Below are 20,558 nucleotides of genomic sequence, written 5' to 3'. Positions count from 1 at the left end.
TTCTTGTTTTATCTTAATCATTTACAAGTGGTTTCAGAACTATATTATTCTGTAAACTGAATAGTTTTAAGATTGTTATAAAGCGTATATTCTATATATATATGTAAATAGGAATATAGACTTCATTTTGAGAAACTTTCATATTTTTGTTAATATTTTATTAATGCATACTATATTAAATGCATTTTAGATTTTAACAATAGTTATTTCTTAAAATCTAAAATGCATTTAGATTTTAAATAGACTTAGATTTTGAAATGCATTTAGATTTAGTAAAATCTAAAAGCACACAACCTTAAAACATACTATAGTATTTTCCGTCCATAATAAATAGTCAAAATAAACTATTTTGACAAAAAAATTTTAATTTTATAAATATAAACAATTTAGTAATTAAAGGAAATATAAATGGAAAATATAGTTATTTAACCCTAAACCAAACTCTTAAAAATGACACAATGCCATTTTATAAGAGTATTAATAGGTCGATGTAGCTTGTATAGAAAGATGAAATAATTGTATTTAAATATAAAAGGATTCTAGCAATTATTTATGCTTAATTATTTTCCAGGTCCCTTTAATTTAATTTCAAATACAGAATTCATTAATTAGATATGTAAATTAAGTGCATCAACATGGAATCTATGGAAATGCAGAATCTATACCAACTATAATTAATGGTTCTGTCGCCATCTAGCGCAGAAGATAAATTATGATTGTGGTTTTTAAAAGCAAGCTTAAAGATTCGGATATTCAAATGTTTGTACAATACACTTCGAAATAATTTCATGTTAACAAGTGATAGTAAAAAAAAAATTTCTGTCTCTTCAAATCTGGGAAAAATGTTTTTATATAAACATGCGTAATAGGCTTTATGATGATAGAAATCCTACCATTATCATCAGTAACTTGATAATCATTAGCTATATTTTGAATTGTTCCATATTTTCATTTATGTGTGTTGGGTTATATAGAAATTTATTCATCCAAATTTGACCAGACTGATTCATATTAAAATTAGAATCACTCAATAGTGCTATTGCATTTGTATTGCCAATTAATTACAAGTCCTAAATGTTCAAATTCATCATGTCGATGATAATTTCATATCTTACTTGATGTCTCAATAGATATTATGAAATTGAATAAACAGATAATATACGAATAAAAATAGCAATAACAACCATAATCTACATAAGATTTAAAATTATAACTTAGTAGCCGCCTTTGATGACCAGCCGGTTCGTCCGTATTAATTAATGATGGCTAAAATCTTCAATTAAATATTTTATGTAACTTGGTTTTTTAATAGCTTTTTCTGCAAAATATTTTTAAGTTACAGATTTTGATAGTTATATAATTCAATTGTACTATTATGTAAGCCGTAAATAGTACTGTTCATTGTACTACTTATCCCTCTCTTTAATTTTCTATCAGCGTACACAAAACTTTCAACTTTAAATTAGAGTGGAAATGTTAAAAGAAATTAATATAAAAGCATTTTTTATTGAAACCAACCATGTCCTTTTTTAAATATGAAAATTTATAGGAGAGTCTTTCGGCATTGAAGTTGTATGTCGGCTGCAGAATATTTTGAGTAATTTATATAATATCTGAAAAAATTATTCAACAAAAATTTCTCTCATTAATCGTGAAATTCAGTTTTTAATTTTTTTTCAAAATATTTAAATGAAGTAAATAAAAATATTTTATTTTATTTCAGTCAATAAATGTACTAAGGAAAAAAAAATTATGAAATTTAAATTTTACAATTTTACAAATTTTTTATCTTAAGGAATCATATTCTGTCAAATACTTCAACTTTTAAATAAATAAATAAATGTTTCTCTCTTTTGCGATCAAATCTGACCGATTTATGAAGTTTTTGTATATCAATTTTAGAACAATTAACATTTTCATAATCATCGGCCGATCACTGTTGAGAAACCCTGGGTGATGATTGGCGTATCTTCTTTGAGACGATCGATGAAGTGGTAAATAAAAAAAAGCCAGTTTTTATAGAAGAGTGATATTCAAATATCATAAATTAATCAGTTTTAGTGATTGATTTAGTTGATTGGAATTCAACAATTTTTATTAAAATATTGTTGCCCCAAGAATATTTTGTTAAATATGATTCAAAGAGCAGTGGGCCTATGTATAAATTTAAAATTCGTAATCCATCGGATCATTTATTGATTCAAATTATATAAAACATAGTTATTTCGTTCATTTAATCCACTTTGTTTGCAAATGTATGCCCCAAATTTAGCTGATGAGCACTGATTAGAGTGATTATCGTATATATTAAACCATGCTTGCCTTAAATTAAACTGTATTATTGAATTAAAATATATATATTCTAAAAGTTCATAGAAAACTTTTCGTCCATTTACTTTTTTGAAAATATCATATTTCAAATTTTTGTCACTTCATACAGACACGTGCTGAAAATTACACTTTTATATATTTAATTTGCAAAAATAGTTGATTTATTTTTCAATTTGAACTAAATGGCAACACGTTGATAAAGGCTAATTTTTTCCCACTGACATGCTCTTGCAGATTACAATTTTGTTTCGAAATATATTGTTGAAAAATATGGTTAAAAGATTTCTTTTAAAATTTGTTAAAAATTGAAACTTAATTTATAGGTTAAAGCATTGGCATCATTAAAAAGATAATTTTTTGAGCTTTAACTTGATGCAAAAATCAATTTTGTGCTTTAATATTTTCGGAAGTTATGGTGGAAAAACGCCGAAATTTCGCTTAATTTTTAATTAATTTAAATTCTAATTAAAAATTCGAAAAAATCGCTTCGAGGTGCACATTCCTGGCCACCAAGGTATAAACATGCCAAATTTGGTAGCTGTAGGTCGAACAGTCTGGCCTGTAGAGCGCCAACACACACACACACTCAGCTTTATTATAAGTATAGATAATTATTTTTAGTATTATAATGCTGAATTTTTATTGGTAATTTGCAGTTCTGCAGGAACTTAGCAGATAATAATGAAATCATTTGTAGAAAAGGCCTATATCTGGCGATAGCGGTACTAGAATTAGATTTAAGCTGGAAACTTGGAAAAATGCCAAGATGACTATTGTATGAATAGTTCTACTATTAAAAATACTATAAAAATATCTTTTGCATTTAAAAAAATATATTAATAAAAAGGGACTTTTATTTTTAATATATAATTGTTATAATATGATTTGTGTCAATGCGATATTATTTAATTCATAATGTAGCCATTCGGCACAATTTAATTTCACGAGAAAAATAATTTTACATTTTTTAAATAATTTTCCCAAGTTATATGCAGCTATTCATAGCACGTATATTTTTTTAATGAAAAAAATAAAAAGACATGCATTCTAGTGTTAAGATGCCATTAAACGAAAATCTGAATTATATAATACAATTTTTTTTTCTCCCTAAATTAAAGAAAAAAAATATATAATTGTGGCTCGACGAATCTCTAATCCGAAATGGCGTAGTATGACTAGATTCGCCGATTTTTATTTTGAATTTCAAATTTGCTAATATTTATAATTTACAGTGATAAAGTGCATACAAAATAACATATCTAATATTATCGCAACATGTATGAGTATAAATGCAGTAACTAAAGCAATGAAAAATGTTGTTATAAATTGTACCTAAACATATTTTTCTCCTTGAACTTTTTAATAGATTTTTTCTTCACTGTTTATTACAGCAAAGTAAGTCTTTAGAAATACAAGGTCTGAGCATAAATCCAATAAATAAAATAATCAAAAATATTATTGTGAAATACATTCAAAATATTTTTAAATTCATTAAAATTACAGTTAAGAATAGTATGGAAATAAATGAGCAACTATTCTGAGGTTTAAAATAGTATAAAAATGAATTTAACGCAATAACATGCTCCTAAGTTATTGAAAGAAAAAAAAACCCATAAAATATTAATTAATTTTTAATAAAAAAAATATTAATAAAATTTTGGAAAAAACATTTTTAATGAAGATTTTTTACTCAAGAATTATCCAAGGCCGAATTAAGGAGCTTTAAAATCCAACAGTTCATTGTGTAGAACATTTTGAATGATTTTTTTTTTTCAGTAAGCGAATCACATTATGAAATTTGCACATAGAGCATGAGTTTAATATGCTACAATTCAGTAAGCAAAAAGTAAAGCGAAATGTTTTTATTAAATGATTTATCCATGATATAAAAAAATCTGTGACTGAAAAGTATTAGCGATGTTTATTATATCATATTTCCTTAACATACTTATATTCAAATTCTAAATCTTTTTAATTTAATGTTATTAGTTTTCACAAATTTCTATTTAAATACTTATTTCTTCTTGGGATTTTGAGATACTGAATAGAATTTTCTTGCACTGTTTATTACACTGAGGAAAGTTTTCATGAATAAGTGGTTGGTTACTCGACACAATTTCTAATATCATTTAAGAATTTTGAATTGTTTAATTATTTTCTTTTTTCACTAAACATTGCCCAACAGCTACTTAAACAATTCTTTATTAAAACCTTGTAATATATTTAATCTTTTAAACAAAAAAAAGAAGGTTCACGAATGACGATTTATCAATGTAAATTCATTTTGAGAAGTAATTACATCACAGAATAATAAAAATTTAAAACAATGTATTATTTTAGACGAAATGTCTTTGGCATACTATTCTTACAACATCGGATTTTATCTTGACACAATAGGTGTATAATTAAGCAATCTGTCAACCATTTTTTTAATATTAAACCTGATTTTTCTTTTGATTTTACTTGAATCAGGTACTTAATATGCCATCTCACGTTTGAACGAAATCAAACGTGGGTTATTAAACAACTATGCTGTTATGTGAAAGTGAACTTGAGGATGAAAAACCTGTTCAGAAAAGAAAGAAAAGGATTGAATTAATGTTCTAGAAATAGAATGGACGTTGAGAGAAAATAAATTTGCTCCTATATATAGAAAGCCTCAAGGCCAGCGATGTTTGAGATCAAGGTCTCTTTAAGTTATTACACGAGCGCTTTTCTACTGTCGGGATTGTTTTTTTTTCTCTCTCTCCTTTTTTTTATTTGAAAAGATTTGTAAACAAGCGTGATTTGCTAGAAACATTCCATTGCAGGGGTAGGCAGACTTTTCTAGGGTATGAGCTATTTCAAATTTTTTCAGTGTTGCGATCTACCCAGTAACGTAAGGGGGTGAGCTAAAAAAAGGTCTATTATATTTATTATAACTTAATTATAAATGCGGAAACCAATTCAAAACACATTAAAAAATAAATAATTTTCGTCTAAAGTTAGTTCTTGAAGTTATCACTAGTAGAAGACTTAATCTGCATATTATCCTCTAATCTTGAGTAATTACTAACTGCTAATCTTGCACTAGATTCTAAGTGATCGCTCGTGAGATGGAAACGATATGTTGTCTTAATTATTTTTATTGTTGAAAATGCAGATTCACATAGGTAGGGTAGAGCCAAAGAAAGATATTAAATGACCTGAAACTTTTTTTAAAAAATTAGTATAATTTACTTCGTCCATTAGATTCCAAAAGGTTCTGAGCTACGTGCTTTTAAAATTATGTCATTTTGAAAGCGAAAAATTTGTCTTAGTAAAGGCGGCGACCTCCAAATGCCATGGTGGTCCACTGATCGATCGCGATCGACTTAATGCCCACCCCTGTCCTATTAAGTAAAACACACATGTGAAAAATGTAATAAATAGTATATTAATTTAAATTTCAGATTTATATTTAATTTTTACTCTTAAAATAATAATAAAAAATTTAGAATGTACATATAATTTCAAATCTCTGTCCATTCATTATATGTTATATAATAATTTTTAAAGATACCTAAATTCATATTAAATTCCAAAATGGGAAAATGAATTGAAGTATTTACATAGAACACCCAAATTGTCATTAAAAATTCTAACTTGCTTTTTCATTAATTTTTATAACTCAGTTTATTAAGGAATAACAACAAGCCACTGTCGGGAAAAATTTGCGCAAGTATTGATATTGATGCAATTTGCTGATCTAAAATACCGAAACTAATTTCAAGTATATAAATATCAGTTATACATGCACAAACAATAGTCGCAATAATTATACTGTGAGAGATATTTTAGCTGCTAAATGTTGTAAATTATATTATTACTGGCCACCTTTGGCGACAAATCGGTTCGCCAATCTTAATGTTCGTTTAAATTTTAATAATTAAATATTTTACGCAATTCCTACTTTAATAGATTCTTCATCAAAATATTTTAAAACTTCAAATTTTGATAGTCATATAATTCACTCATAATATTATAAAGGCCTTCAGTCATAACGTAATATGTATCTCTCTAATTTTCTGTTAGCTCTCGTAGAATTTATGCTTTAAATTAAAGTGGAAAGAATTAATCTGCAATTAATATGATAATATTTTTTACTGAAACAAAGCATTATTTTATAATATAATTACTGATAATAGAGTCACTGAGCGTTTAAACTTTATGGGCACTAAAGAATATCTTTCTTAATTTATGTAATATCTCAAGAATTTGTCAACCAAATTTTCTCAGATTCATCAGGAACAGATCGATTCATTAACAATGTTTCATTTTAAATGCATCAAACAGTAAGAAAATAAAATGAATCGTTTAAAATAATCGGTCGAAAACAGGTTTTAAAAAACTACTTAAAAAACGATGTACATAAAACTATAAGCATATACAAAAAATATATAACTAACATAAATACAATTTAATTACAAAAGCATGCAACAAACCTAAAAATAATTTAAATCAAGAATCATCCGTGATAATATTGTCAACAATCAGAACACAATGCGCATGCGTGAATTTTCAACGCCAGTTACGGTAACGCAAATGCGTGAATTTTTCTTCGCCAGTTGGGGTGCAGATTAGAAATTTTTAATTTCCTTTATTCGGTGTTATTTTAATTCGAAAGTACTTCAGAATGAATCTGAAAGATCGATTAATTAACAATGTTTAATTTTAAATGCATAAAACATTACAAAAATAAACAGAATCGTTTGAAATAATCGGCCGAAAAATGTTAACCCTAGCCTCATTACTGTTGGGAAAAAAAAACTGAAGCCTTACTAATTTGGCGTTGGGGGAAAATGAAAATACTTTTTGGCGGGAATGTTAGTTTTTAGTTAATAATTAAAATTTTAATTACAAATTCAAAAAAGGGACCCTAGGTGCACATTCCCGACCTCTAAGGTATACATGTACCAAATTTGGTAGCTGTAGGTCATATGGTCTTTTCTGTAGAGCGCCAGCACACACACACACATACACATTGAGCTTTATATATAAGTATAGATAAAGTATTAGTATGCTATGTCTGTATATATCAATTAAGATACTATGTTAAAAACTATAAAACTAATTAGTTGCAACAGTTATCTATAAAGAAGCTAATTTGCCGGAAAATGCCAATAAATGGCTATACATTCAGCAAAGATATATTCAAGTAGAGATGATAATGGATGCTACTTATTTTATTTATATTCCTGGTTTTGATTCTTGGAACAAGTATTAACCAATAAAACGAAAAATCACCTCAATTGGTTAGTTTGGAAAATTTAGGAACCGGTTTCAGATTCGTTTGACTGGTATTTGCTAACGTAATTTGGCAAAGAGTTTCGTCTCTTCTTTGCTAATTCTTTCAAGATATCTTATCCACCTATTTAAGGAATAAATAGCGCCATGTATATATTCACAGGAAAACATTAAATAACCTTCAAAACTGATAAAAAAATAAACCTTTAAAGATTAATAAATATACCTGTTATTTTAATCTATTGAAAGAATTATAAACAAGATCATATTACAAAATTGCGAATAAGACGTAGCATTAAAGTGAATGAATTGAGTAAATTATTAATTGTATGGTTCATTATTTTAATGAGAATCGATGTTATTGTTAATGGAAACGGAAATGACTTTCGGCAAAAATTGAAATTCTCATTTAAAAATAATCTAATGAAATTCTATAAATGAAAATTACATTAATGCCAAATTAATTTTGAAGTGACAGTTATGAATGAATTACTCCATAATTGTCAAATTACTTGTTGTACTCCAGTTAAATATTCTAAAAAGAAGTTTTATGAATTAATTTTGGGAAAATATTAGCATTGAATAGAGACGGTCTATGCACTGTATATAATAATTTATTATTTCACGCACCATCAGTTCATAACTTTGATTTTTTGCTTCCAAATAGGATATGAAAAACAATGCAACCCTTTCATCTAAAAGCAATTTTTAAATTAATTAAAAAAAATATCCAAATTTTTTTTATCCAAAATTAAATTAAAAAATTAGACGGAAAAATGTTTTACTCTAGCAGTAAAAGCACATTTCATTTAATAGTACATTTGAGCTGAAACCTGAATTAAGATGTCTGACAATATGAATAATCCTGCAAATATTTTTGGATCAAGAAATTCTTATTAAAAACTTCTAATTTCAGATATCAATTTCAATAATCATTACACAAATAATTATAGAAAAGATGTTGAGTATGAAGGTAAATATAAAAATTTTCGAAACCCTAAAACTCAAAATTTTTTTGTTTTTAAAATGAACTAAATTATTCTTCATACAATTTCAGTCTAGTTCTTTGTGCTTTATTACCTTATGAAAGACTCAATGGGAGTAAAAAAGAAGTTTGACAGAATTTTATTACCTTGTCTTTCAGCTTGTAGATAGAGGTTGTTTTTCGAAGAACGATTCAAACGAAATTTCTCGACCTTCGTTTGCGAGACGACTAAAAAACTAAAAATCATTCAGTCTAGCTGTTCGAGAATTTGCTCTTTGGATTAACGAGGGCAAAAAATTTGCTCTTTGGATTAACGAGGGCAAGGAAACATCGAGATACCGGCATGTGGCGATTACTCATTGAATTATTAAATTGGGCAATAGTTCGTTCGCTTCAACCTACTTGAAGTGCTGGTAACTATTTACTTTTTCCTTCATATTGCATAGATGAATCTTCTGGAAGAAGAAATTATTAAAAAATGCTTTCTTTTTGACTATTATATATTAAGAATAAATAAATAAAAGATACTGGAATTTATGGAATATGTTTATCGTCGTTTTATTTTTAAATTTTAATTGTACGGCAGAAATATCATGCTTACAAAAAATGTATTTAACATCGAATGTGTTTACAAATGCTGTAAATAACAGAATAAAAAGTGTTGTAAAGTAAATTTTTTAAATACATTGAAAATTTTATTGAAATTAGGGGTTATTGGAATGTTCAAACACTAATATTACTGAAAAGTTAATTTTTTAAAGTGAGGCAAAAAGGAATTTGTGCGATAATATGTTCTTAAGTTATTAAGGAAAGACAGTATAATTAATTTTTAATTAAAAATTTTATTTAAATTTTAAAAGACTTTTTGTAATGAGCACTGTTATTCAATAAGCAAACTACCTGTCTGATGTGGAATTTATAACTATCAATCCCATAAAGTTTCTGCATGGCTTTTAATTCTCATGCCACCTGGCACAATTTAATATAATATGCCATCCTATAAGCATTATCATGTTAAAATTGTAACATATTGACCTACAAAATTAAATTCATACAAAATTATATTTCTTGAATGTATTTATCTAAAACAGGACTACTCAAATAACAATCCATACAATTGAACAGCCTAAATAAAAATTGCTGATTTGAATCTGAAATTTTTGATATTTTACATAGAAGTAGCGGTACCTTCTTATATTGTCACTTAGCAATTAAACGCCGAAATGTGCATGTACTTTAAATTAAAATATTCAAAATAAAAAGTGTAAAAATATAAATAATGGGGCATTTAATCTAAAATGTATATGTTATTAATTGATATCAAATGAAAGCAGAAAAAGAAATTCTATTACACCTTCTTAGATTTATCTGCACGTGAGAGATTTAATTGTGATTCAAAGCAACAGCTTGCCTCTTTTGAAATTACTGTTTTACTTTCATCATTAACACTGTTTCTGTTTCACTTTCATCATTAAAGTCACAAGACTAGAGAATCGACCTTCAGAGATATTATCGCATATCTGTTGAGTAGTGGCATCGTGTTTATTATATTTATTTATAAATATATATCGTTAATATCTCGTATTTATTTATAAATAATGCAAATAAATATTGCAATAAATAAAATTAAAAGAATTTTAAAAAGAATCAGTATATAAATAATTATCAATACTTAGCACAAAATAATACTGACTTTTATATTACACCTACTTTTATCTTCCATATTATTATTTGATATGTAATAATTTAGATATTAATTGAAAATATTAGTAATTAAAAGCATAAAAGACAGTAAAAAAGATTTAAAAAAAAACATGCCAGAGTCGAATATTTTAAAAGGGCATAAAATGGTAGCTTTTTTTTTAAAGAATAAAGAAAAAGACATTGAAATTGAATTTTCTTTTAAATTCTTTAATCTTCTTTAGATTCATTTGAAACAATTCAATTTCCGATTAAATTTTTAATTATTTTCCTTAACTAACCAAATCAACCTTAAGTAATTAATCCTATTTCGTGTGTTTCGTCTAAGCAGTTTTAATTAGCGATTTTTGCCAGTGTATATTCACCACAATTTCATCGGTTTGCAATTACCACTTCTAGATTTTGCCCAACAACATTATTACTTCAAAGGCGACGGCTAAGCCTGAAACCGTAATATTAATTAGTTAATTTTTAATTAATTTAAGCATATTTCAGTAATCTCCATGGATTTCTGGGGATTGGGTATCTTTCGAAACTTCGGGAAAATTTGTGTACTCATCCATTAATACTTTCATGCAGAGGCCTAGAATACTTTACCTTATGTGTATGCATCGTTATAATATTGTTTGTGGCCGTTGAAAAGAAAGTATAATCTTATGGGGATTTGGTGGATAAATTGCATCATCATAAATTGATGGCGAAAGTGGTTCCTTATAAAGTATGAATCATTAGGATTAAACAAAATAATGGAAAGCCTTTAATCCTGTAGTATTTTATTGATGTTCGTATAAAAGAACGAAATATTCAATTCTTGTTGAGTTAAAAATCTGCTGTGCATCAGAAATTCATGAATAAAATAATTCCCGAATAATTAAAATATAAAAATGCATTTTTAATGGTGAAACTGGGCTTTTGAAGTTCTTATCAATTGTTTTACATAGTGAAGTGTGTAATAAATTATAAAATAAAATTAAAGAATGACTTAAAAATATTTTTTTCCATTAAAAATAAAATCTTTACCTTAAAGATAATTTTTGCAAAAAATACTAATATTCTAAAATTTCTAGCTCTTAAATTTGTTCTTGTAAATACAACATGGTAGCGCAATTGAGAATCACTTAACCGTTGTTCTTAATTGATTTTAATTAATACATAATAGGTAAAAAATGGTGCTAAAGAGAAAATACATGCAAAATTTTTAAATGGTACAGAATTTCTGAATTCTATTCAGGTGGCTGGATGTAAAGAGTAAGTGAATCAAAATTTTAATATGAAAAGAGCAAACGATAATTTTTTTTATCAATTTATAGTGAATTTAAGATTTAATTTCTATTTTTTTTTCTGTCAAAATTCAATATGAATCTTAATCTGATGAACATGATCTGTTTATGCTTTTTGCAATAAATTTTTTGTTGAAAAAAATATTAAAAAATAATGAAATGTTTTATATTTGTATATATATATAGTATTAGAATCACTGATGAACAAGAACAGCTTCAAGCTATGAAGAACAAGCATAAAATAAGACAGAGCAAAACTTTTTTTTAAAATCACTCTTTCAAAAATAAAATATGTATATAAATTTCCAGATTGTTTCCAGATTTAAAAGATAAATTTTAATAAATTAATAACAAAAAGCGAATTCCATTTTTAACATTTTCATTCAAAATTTAAATTTATCATCTAAATATTGATTTTCGGAATAAAATTAGTTTTTGAAAAATAATCGTTGCTTTAAAATACTTACCTTTATTCTTCCATGTATGAATCACATATAGTTGATGTTTAATTATTCTACTTAACACATTACAAAGGAAAAAAATTCAAGAAAGAAAACACACATAAAGGCAACAAATTTCGCTGAAATTATAAGATTCATTAGAGTTGTCAGGTTCTAAATTTCATAAATATTTGGCAAATGGTTAATTCCAGTTTTAACATTTTTTTTTCAAACTCGAAATCCATTATTTGAATAATGATTTTCGAAATATAAAGAACTATAAAAAATACTCAGGCTCTTAATGGAATATTTAATACCATTAAACACTATTCAATTGCAAAATAAAATTCTTATATTACCAATCAATAGTTGAATTTATAAAGTTCCAATTCAAATTCTTTTTAATTCTATTAGCAGAACATGTTAAAATTTTCGTTAAAACGGAGAATTTCAAATTTGTGTTCGGAAAATCGTATCTGTTTCTATAAAACATTCTTCTATCCTGCAAGCTCCGCCTACTTTTTTCTTTATTAATATTCCACGTACTTAGATGAATGGTGATTGGTCTAAAACTTAGCCATTCTTCTTTCGCACGTGAAAATATAGCTTCTTCAGAACAATTATAAAACAATTTTCAAAAAATATGCCCAAACGATATTAATTTATAAACGTTTTTTTTTTGCAAATAATTTACTGTCTCTGTTACCAGACGCATGTGAATTTTTCACATCTTTACAGCTTTTTACTTTACTTATACAGAATACGTCTTGGCGGAAATAAATAATTTTTCGTTTGCAAAGAACAGCAAACGTTCTCATATCTTTTTTTTAAAACATTTATATAATTTACATAAGCAGAAGGTTTCTTTTCTTTTCCTTTTTTTTCTATCTCATTATTATTATTTTTGGCAACATTTTGTCCTTGATATTCTTTAGTTTGTATCAATTGCCAAAATTTTACCCTTGGCATGCGATAGTAGTGTTACGTGATAAACGTTTTTTGAATTACAAGATAGAATTTGTTGATGCATTAATTCCACTTTTTTCACACGGTTAGAAAAGATTTAATCAAAGGGAATTTTTGCTATTTTTGCTACAGGAATCACTTACAAATTGAATTTTGAATATTTTCCTTCTGGGCATTCCTGTTAAAGGTAAACTTTATCTGGCGTCTAATTATAAGCACATTTTTCATGTCCGAATTAATAATTTTTTTATTCTTTTCAAAATGCGTTCTTGAACTAGAAGCAGTTACTAAAAATGGTTTTGTGAGAAAATCTGAAGAAGCATTGAAGAAATATATAATTATTCACATGGAAAGATTTATCTATTCCGTCAATCGCTATCTGAATATTTAATTAAAAAACTTTTTTTTATTTTTGATATAAAAATATAACTGCGCATCAAATAAAAACGTTTTTAATTTTTATTAGGCTTAAAATAAATCAAATGATAATACAACAATGTATTTTATTACTTTGCTTTGAAAATGCAGTATTTTTCTTAAAATTTTGTCAAAAATTATGTGCTTTGTCTTAAATATTTAAGCACATGTGATTTTGTAATGATAAAAAAATAATCATTATAAATATGTGAACACAATAAATAAAGGATCAAATTTCGTTTGTCGATCTTCAAATTGTTAATTGGAATTGTTAATCGATATCAAAATTGTTAATTTTGAATTGAAAATCAAATTTTGAACTAAATATTATGTACGGAAGAGTATAAAACTATGTAAAGAGGTACAGAATTAAACAATTTTGTGAGTGGTCTGTTCAAAACTTACTCGCATATTCTTTAATAAAGCTGTTATGCTCTGTTATATTAATCAAATTTAGTTACTTATCAAATCGTCTGCATCAGTGACACATTAATTACGAAAAATTAATTAAAAACCTTTCGGAAAATGAAGTTTTTATGAAAAAAATGAAAACAAAAAATTTGTATTTTAAGATTTTACAAAAATATATTCAATATACAGTGGCTCAAAAAATTGAGAATACACCTTACTTTTACTTGATAAATCCGACTTTGAATATAAATAACACATTACCGGTAAGTGTAAACATGTTTTTATTTTTACACATACCAAATGGTTTAATTTAGAGTAGAAATAAAGAAAAGTCAACGAAAAACTTGTAAATTAAAAAGTTTCAGAAGCATTTTAAATAAGCATACGCAGAATTTTGCCTCAAAAAATTGAGAATACACCAATGAAATGTTTGCAATATCACGCATAGAAATAAAGTGTCACTATTAAATTGCATGTCTTTTGGCTCTTATAATAGCCTCTAAACGTCATGGTACCGATTCAACCAATTTTTGGTGGTATTTGAAGATATTTTACCTCATTCTTCTTGCACCACTTGTTTTAAATGGGTTTTGTTTCTAATTTTGTGTCTTTGAACCCCTTTTTTGGGTATGGCCCACGAATATTCAATGGCATTGATGTCTGGGTATTGTGGTGGTGTATGCAACTGCTGTTTGCAATGAAAAAGTCACCATATTTTGATGTTATGTGCATTTTGTTTGGGGTCGTTGTCATACTGAAAAATGAAATTTTCATCTAAACCAAAATTTTCAGCACTTTCCTTTAGATTACTGCGAAGTATATCCAAGTAAACCATATCGTTTATAATACCATCTATAAATATTAAATTTCCTACCCCGGAGGAAGCCATGCAACCTCAAATCATGCCGGAGTCACCATCATGTTTACTGTAGGACGTAAATTTTTTGGATCCAAAGCAGTATTAGGCTTTCTCCATACAGTGCGATGGCTGTCACTGCCAAAAATGATGAGTTTTCTTTCATTGCTAAATATAGCTTTCTTCCAAAGGTTATTGGTCTTCAATTGATGAGTTTCTGCAGACTTCAAATGCTTTTTCTGAATTTGCAAGCTGATGAACGGTTTCTCTCTAACAATGCGATTTTTATATCCAGCTTGTCTAATGGCATTTATCACAGTCTCAGCACTTACACTTTTGCCTATGATTTGAAAAGTTTCTGAAACAAGTTGGATGACCCATATGGTCGAAGCAATCTAAGGGAAAGTGTTAAAAATTTGCGCTTAGATGGAAATTCTATTTTCCAGCAGGACAACAATCCCAAACAGAATGCACATAACGTCAAAATATGGTGTCTTTTTCATTGTAAACAGCAGTTACACACACCACCGCAGTACCCAGATATCAATACCATTGAATATCTGTGGGTCACACTCGAAGCAGTGGTTCAAAAACACAAAATTAGAAACAAATCCTATTTAAAACAAGTGTTGCATAAAGAATGGGGTAAAATATCTTCAGATACCATCAAAAATTGGTCGAATCGGTACCACGACGTTTAAAGGCTATTATAAGAGCCTAAATACATGCAACTTAATAGTGACACTTTGTTTCTTTGCGTGATATTGCAAAAGTTTCATTGGTGTATTCTCAATTTTTTGAGGCAAAATTCTGCGTATGTTTATTTAAAATGCGTCTGAAACTTTTCAATTTGGATGTTTTTCGTCTGTTTTTCTTTATTTTTACTCTAAATTAAACCATTTGTTATGTGTAAAAAATAAAAACATGTTTGCACTTCCCGGTAATGTGTTATTTATATTGAAAGTCGGATTTATGAAGTAAAAGTAAGGTGTATTCTCAATTTTTTGAGTCACTGTATATACAAAAATATATTCAATTTGTACCGAAGTTACTGTGAGAAAACAGTAAAATTTCGTTTAATTTGTAATTAACTCTGGATTTAGTTAACTTTTGTTCTTTTAAAACTTGACAGCCTTTTATTTTATTTATTTATTTATTATTATTATTATTATTATTGCCTTTCCTTAAAAAATGCTCTTGTACTAGGTTTGGACCAATCGTATTGGAGGAGATATGCGCCACACATATATACTTCATACATCTATATTAGAAAACGACTGAATGGCCAAAAAATATAATAGACTAATTAAAATAGATGTTTCGGTAGAAATAACTTGCGGTTTTGATGCAATAAATTTATCAGTGCTGCAATGAATTTTAAAATTATTCTCTGTATTGCAGCGGGCGCTGCAATTATTCGTTACATCATAGATTCAATAACATAGATATAGAACATGGCAAATGAATTGAGTAAGTTAATGGATTTTTAGTGTTCATGCAAGTCATGAAATTATAAATAAATAAAACACTGTGCAAAAACAGATTTTTTTTTTAAATTTAAGAATATTTTATACAGTATATAATATTTTTTTGAGAACAAGGAAAATTCACACGAAACAAGCATTTTTCATTGAATAAAAATGTTTTTGAATTTCGAATAAGATTGCATTGAATTAACAGATCTCAAAAATGCTCATAAACAAAATTGGTAGCAAATACAGAACTTAATAATGATGAACGCATGTTATCTTGTTTTCAATTATATTCTTCTATAAATCTTTTTAAATTAAAAAGAATCTATTTAATTTTATTTCTTTTTAAAAAAAGCCGGCTTAAATATTTTTTTGTATTATATAAATAATAGAATATAATTCTTATTTATATTCGATTATTTATATAATAAAATACATATACAGTGGCTCAAAAAAATTGAGAGTACACCTAACTTTTACTTGATAAATCCGACTTTCAATGTAAATAACACATTACCGAGAAGTGCAAACATGATTTTATTTTTAATCATAAGAAATGGTTTAATTAAAAGTAAGAATAAAGAAAAATCAACGAAATTCTTCTCAATTGAAAAGTTTCAGAAGCATTTTAAATAAACATACGTAGAATTTTGCCTCAAAAAATTGAGAATACACCAATGACATTTTTGCAATATCATGCATAGAAACAAAGTGTCACTATTATGTAGCATGTCTTTTGGCTCCTATAATGGCCTCTAAACGTCATGGTACCGATTTGATCCATTTTTGGTGGTATCTGAAGACATTTTACCCCATTCTTCTTGCACCACTTGTTTTAAATGGGGTTTGTTTCTAATTTTGTGTTTTTGGACAACTTTTTCGAGCATGGCCTGCGAATATTCAATGACATTCATGTCAAGGTGCTATGGTGATGTGTGTAACTGCTGTATACAATGAAAAATACACCATATTTTGACGTTACGTGCATTTTGTTTGGGGTAGTTGCCTGCTGAAAAATGGAATTTCCATCTAAATACTAATTTTTAACACTTTCCTTCAGATTGCTGCGCCTATATGGTTCATCCAACTTGTTGCATAAACTTTTCAAATCATAGACAGAAGTGTAAGTGCTGAAACTGTGCGAAATGCCATTAGACAAGCTGGACATAAAAGTCACATTGTTAGAGAGAAACCGCTCATCAGCTTGCAAATTCAGAAAAGGCATTTGAAGTTTGCAAAAACTCATCAATTGAAAACCAATAACATTTGGAAGAAAGCTATATTTAGTAATGAAAGAAAACTCAACATTTTTGCAATGACAGTCATCGTACAGTATGGAGAAAGCCTAATACTGCTTCGGATCCAAAAAATTTAAGTCCTACATTTAAACATGATGGTGACTCCGTCATGATTTCAGGTTGCATGGCTTCCTCCGGGGTAGGAAATTTAATTTTTATAGATGACATTATAAACGATATGGTTTACTAGGATGTATTTCGCAGCAATCTAATGGCAAGTGCTAAAAATTTGAGTTTAGATAGAAATTTCATTTTCCAGTAGGACAACGACCCTAAACAGAATGCACGTAACGTCAAAATATGGTGTCTTTTTCATAGTAAATAGCAGTTACACACACCACCACAGTACCTCGACATCAATGCCATTGAATATTCGTGGGCCACACTCGAAGCAGTGGTCCAAAAACACAAAATTAGAAACCAAACCCATTTAAAACAAGTGGTGCAAGAAGAATGGGGTAAAATATCTTCAGATACCACCAAAAATGGATCAAATCGGTACCATGACGTTTAGAGGCCATTATAGGAGCCAAAAGACATGCAACATGATAGTGACACTTTGTTTCTATGCATGATATTGCAAAAATGTCATTGGTGTATTCTCAGTTTTTTGAGGCAAAATTCTACGTATGTTTGTTTAAAATGATTCTGAAACTTTGCAATTGAGAAGAATTTCGTTGATTTATCTTTATTTTTTCTCTAAATTAAACCATTTGTTATGTGTAAAAATAAAAACATGTTTGCACTTTCCGGTAATGTGTTATTTATATTGAAAGTCGGGTTTATCAAGTAAAAGTAAGGTGTACTTTCGATTTTTTGAGCCACTGTATATATATTCTATTTCATCAAACCTATTATCAATCATAATGACAACATTTATGATTTTTCTTAAAACGTACGCATTTTACAATAATTCTAGTCAATAATTATCAACGCATCGTTTAAATATATATTCTCTATAAATATACCACTGTATTTAATGAATATCGGAAAAGCTGACTCAAAACAAAAGATATCAAGTTGTCAGTCAATATTTATAACATGCCCTTTAAAAATATTTTCTCTCCTAAAATCACAATGCACTTCTACCAACTTTTCCTCGATTCTTCATACTTAAACTCTTTCGAAGGCCATGGGAATTATGCTTCCCACCAAATTCATCAATCTTTATAGGAAGTTATATAGGGTTGCGTAAGTTCAGATAAATTTTTCGATAAGACAGAGACCTAAATGCTTGGTTTCCTTATTTCACACAAAATAGTGTGTCTTGATATGTTTCTTAATTATTAATTAACCAAATTAATTAACAAATAAAATTAAATTTATCGAATAGGCTAAATGAATAACTTTTCTTAAACTAATCTCAAAGCTAAAAATATTTTATTATACCATGATTAGAAAAAAATGGCCTTTTAAAGGGTTAAAGAAAAAAAATATTTTGGAAATCTCTCCAAGGTTTGTAGAGACTATTGTTTTTATTACTTTAGCAGACTAAGGGTGAGCGCGAAAAGACACTTTCAACGCTGAGGATAAAAAAATAATAATAAAATGATCCCCACGACCATATAAGGAAAATTCCGATCTTACGGAGCCGTATTTCTTGAATTTCTTTTTGTCAAAAATTCTCTACAACTGGCACTGTAAAAAGGTATTTTATTTCAGTGCCTGAATGAATCAAATTGAATCAGGCAGAAAGTCAAGATTTCACGTAATCTCATAATTGTTTGATAGGAAACACTAAATATAGAAACATATCCAATAACGTCTTTAATTGTTAAATAACGATAATTAATCATCAAATCTTTGATCTAAAGGACGTATTGATGAATGAATCGAATTGAATGATTGAGGAGAGTATGATTTCTTTACTATGGATTCTTCATCTTCTTTAAATTGCTCAAATATTGTTGTTTTTAATAAGACTTTTTGCAACATTTCATTTTTTTTTGTTTGTTTTACATAAGTCATGAAAATATTCAATAAAAATGTGCAAACAATAATTAGCAAACGAAATCTAGTATATTAGCTATAACTTCTCTAATATTCTTATTTTTGATAAATAGTTATTTTTAAAGACTTTTTGCAAAACTTCAAATATTTTTATTGCAAAATAAAATTTAATTCATATTTTGCTCATTTAAATTCACCAATCCGGAAGATCGACAAAACTAGAATTCTTATCTGATTAAAAATAAATTTATTTTCAGACGATATTTTGAAAGCAAATATTAAGTGCTGCCAGGTGTTTACATAAGTCGTGAAAATATTCAATAAAAATGTGCAAACGATAATTTGCAAATGATATCTAGTATATTTGCGATTTAAATGGAACATCCACGAAATGTTTTGATTACAGTCACATACTATCAACTTTCTTTAAAGAAATCGAGCCGTATTTACAAATATATAGTTCACCAAAAGATACAAATTGATAAAATAATCCAAAAACGCATGGCGTCACTCACATTATAAATATCCATGTATTATGAAAGAGTTTCAGAAACATTTCTGTCCTCGAGAGTTATGTCAGCAATATTTCGGTTCCCTTTCGAAACGAGATTTCACAAGTAGCGCTTCGGTCCATTACCTTAACGTTCACGCTCTCAATGCGAGTCCCATTTCTAATAATGGCAAATGGATTTCTCTACTGAATATCGCTCCACAGGCATGTTATCCATTAGGCAAAATGGACATTTGTCCCGGCTTCCAGCCCCACCTATAAGAAACCTCTAAATATTCTCTGAGTTTGAGGGAGTAAAGTTAACAGAGGACAAATTTTTACTTTCTCGTATACGTAATATAGAGAAAGTATAATAATAGTTAAAAACATTCGAACTTAAGATTTTGACGAATCTCCACGTTTTAGACCTTCTAGGGAACACATTTTTGGGAAATATCTGCCCATCCGTCTGTGACAAAGATAACTCAAAAACGTCTTGAGCTAGACGGATGAAATTTGGTATAAAGCCATTATATTAAATTTGTAGATTTCTACTAAAGTTTTCAGCAAAATCCACTCAGATCAAATCTGTCCAGATGTCCAACAAAACGAAGAGAGCTAGATAGATAAAATTCGGTACACAGAACTAAAATTTATAGTCTAGTTACTTATCAAATTTTGATTCAAATAGAACCC

At 27.6% G+C, this 20,558-nt stretch overlaps 2 protein-coding genes across 5 annotated transcripts in view; one reads left to right on the top strand and one right to left on the bottom strand.

Annotated features, from left to right (window-relative positions):
* The window catches only part of LOC129987985 (gastric triacylglycerol lipase-like), a 123,743-nt gene that overhangs the window by 632 nt on the left and 102,553 nt on the right, over positions 1–20,558 (top strand). The gene's annotated exons all lie outside the window — the stretch shown is intronic.
* LOC129987987 (transmembrane ascorbate-dependent reductase CYB561-like) overlaps positions 1–20,558 on the bottom strand; it is a 124,964-nt gene that overhangs the window by 40,835 nt on the left and 63,571 nt on the right. Inside the window, exon 1 of one of the 3 annotated variants that reach the window (XM_056096050.1) lies at positions 8,729–8,800. The exons of the other annotated variants lie outside the window; for them this stretch is intronic. The gene's annotated coding sequence lies outside the window, so the exon portion shown is untranslated. Of the gene's footprint in view, positions 1–8,728; positions 8,801–20,558 lie in introns of those variants that run through there. 3 annotated transcript variants of the gene reach the window in all.

This window comes from Argiope bruennichi, chromosome 10, assembly GCF_947563725.1.
Source record: "Argiope bruennichi chromosome 10, qqArgBrue1.1, whole genome shotgun sequence".
NCBI lineage: Eukaryota > Metazoa > Arthropoda > Arachnida > Araneae > Araneidae > Argiope > Argiope bruennichi.
Note: the sequence above shows the minus strand (reverse complement) of the source record. Positions and strands in the feature narration are given on the sequence as shown.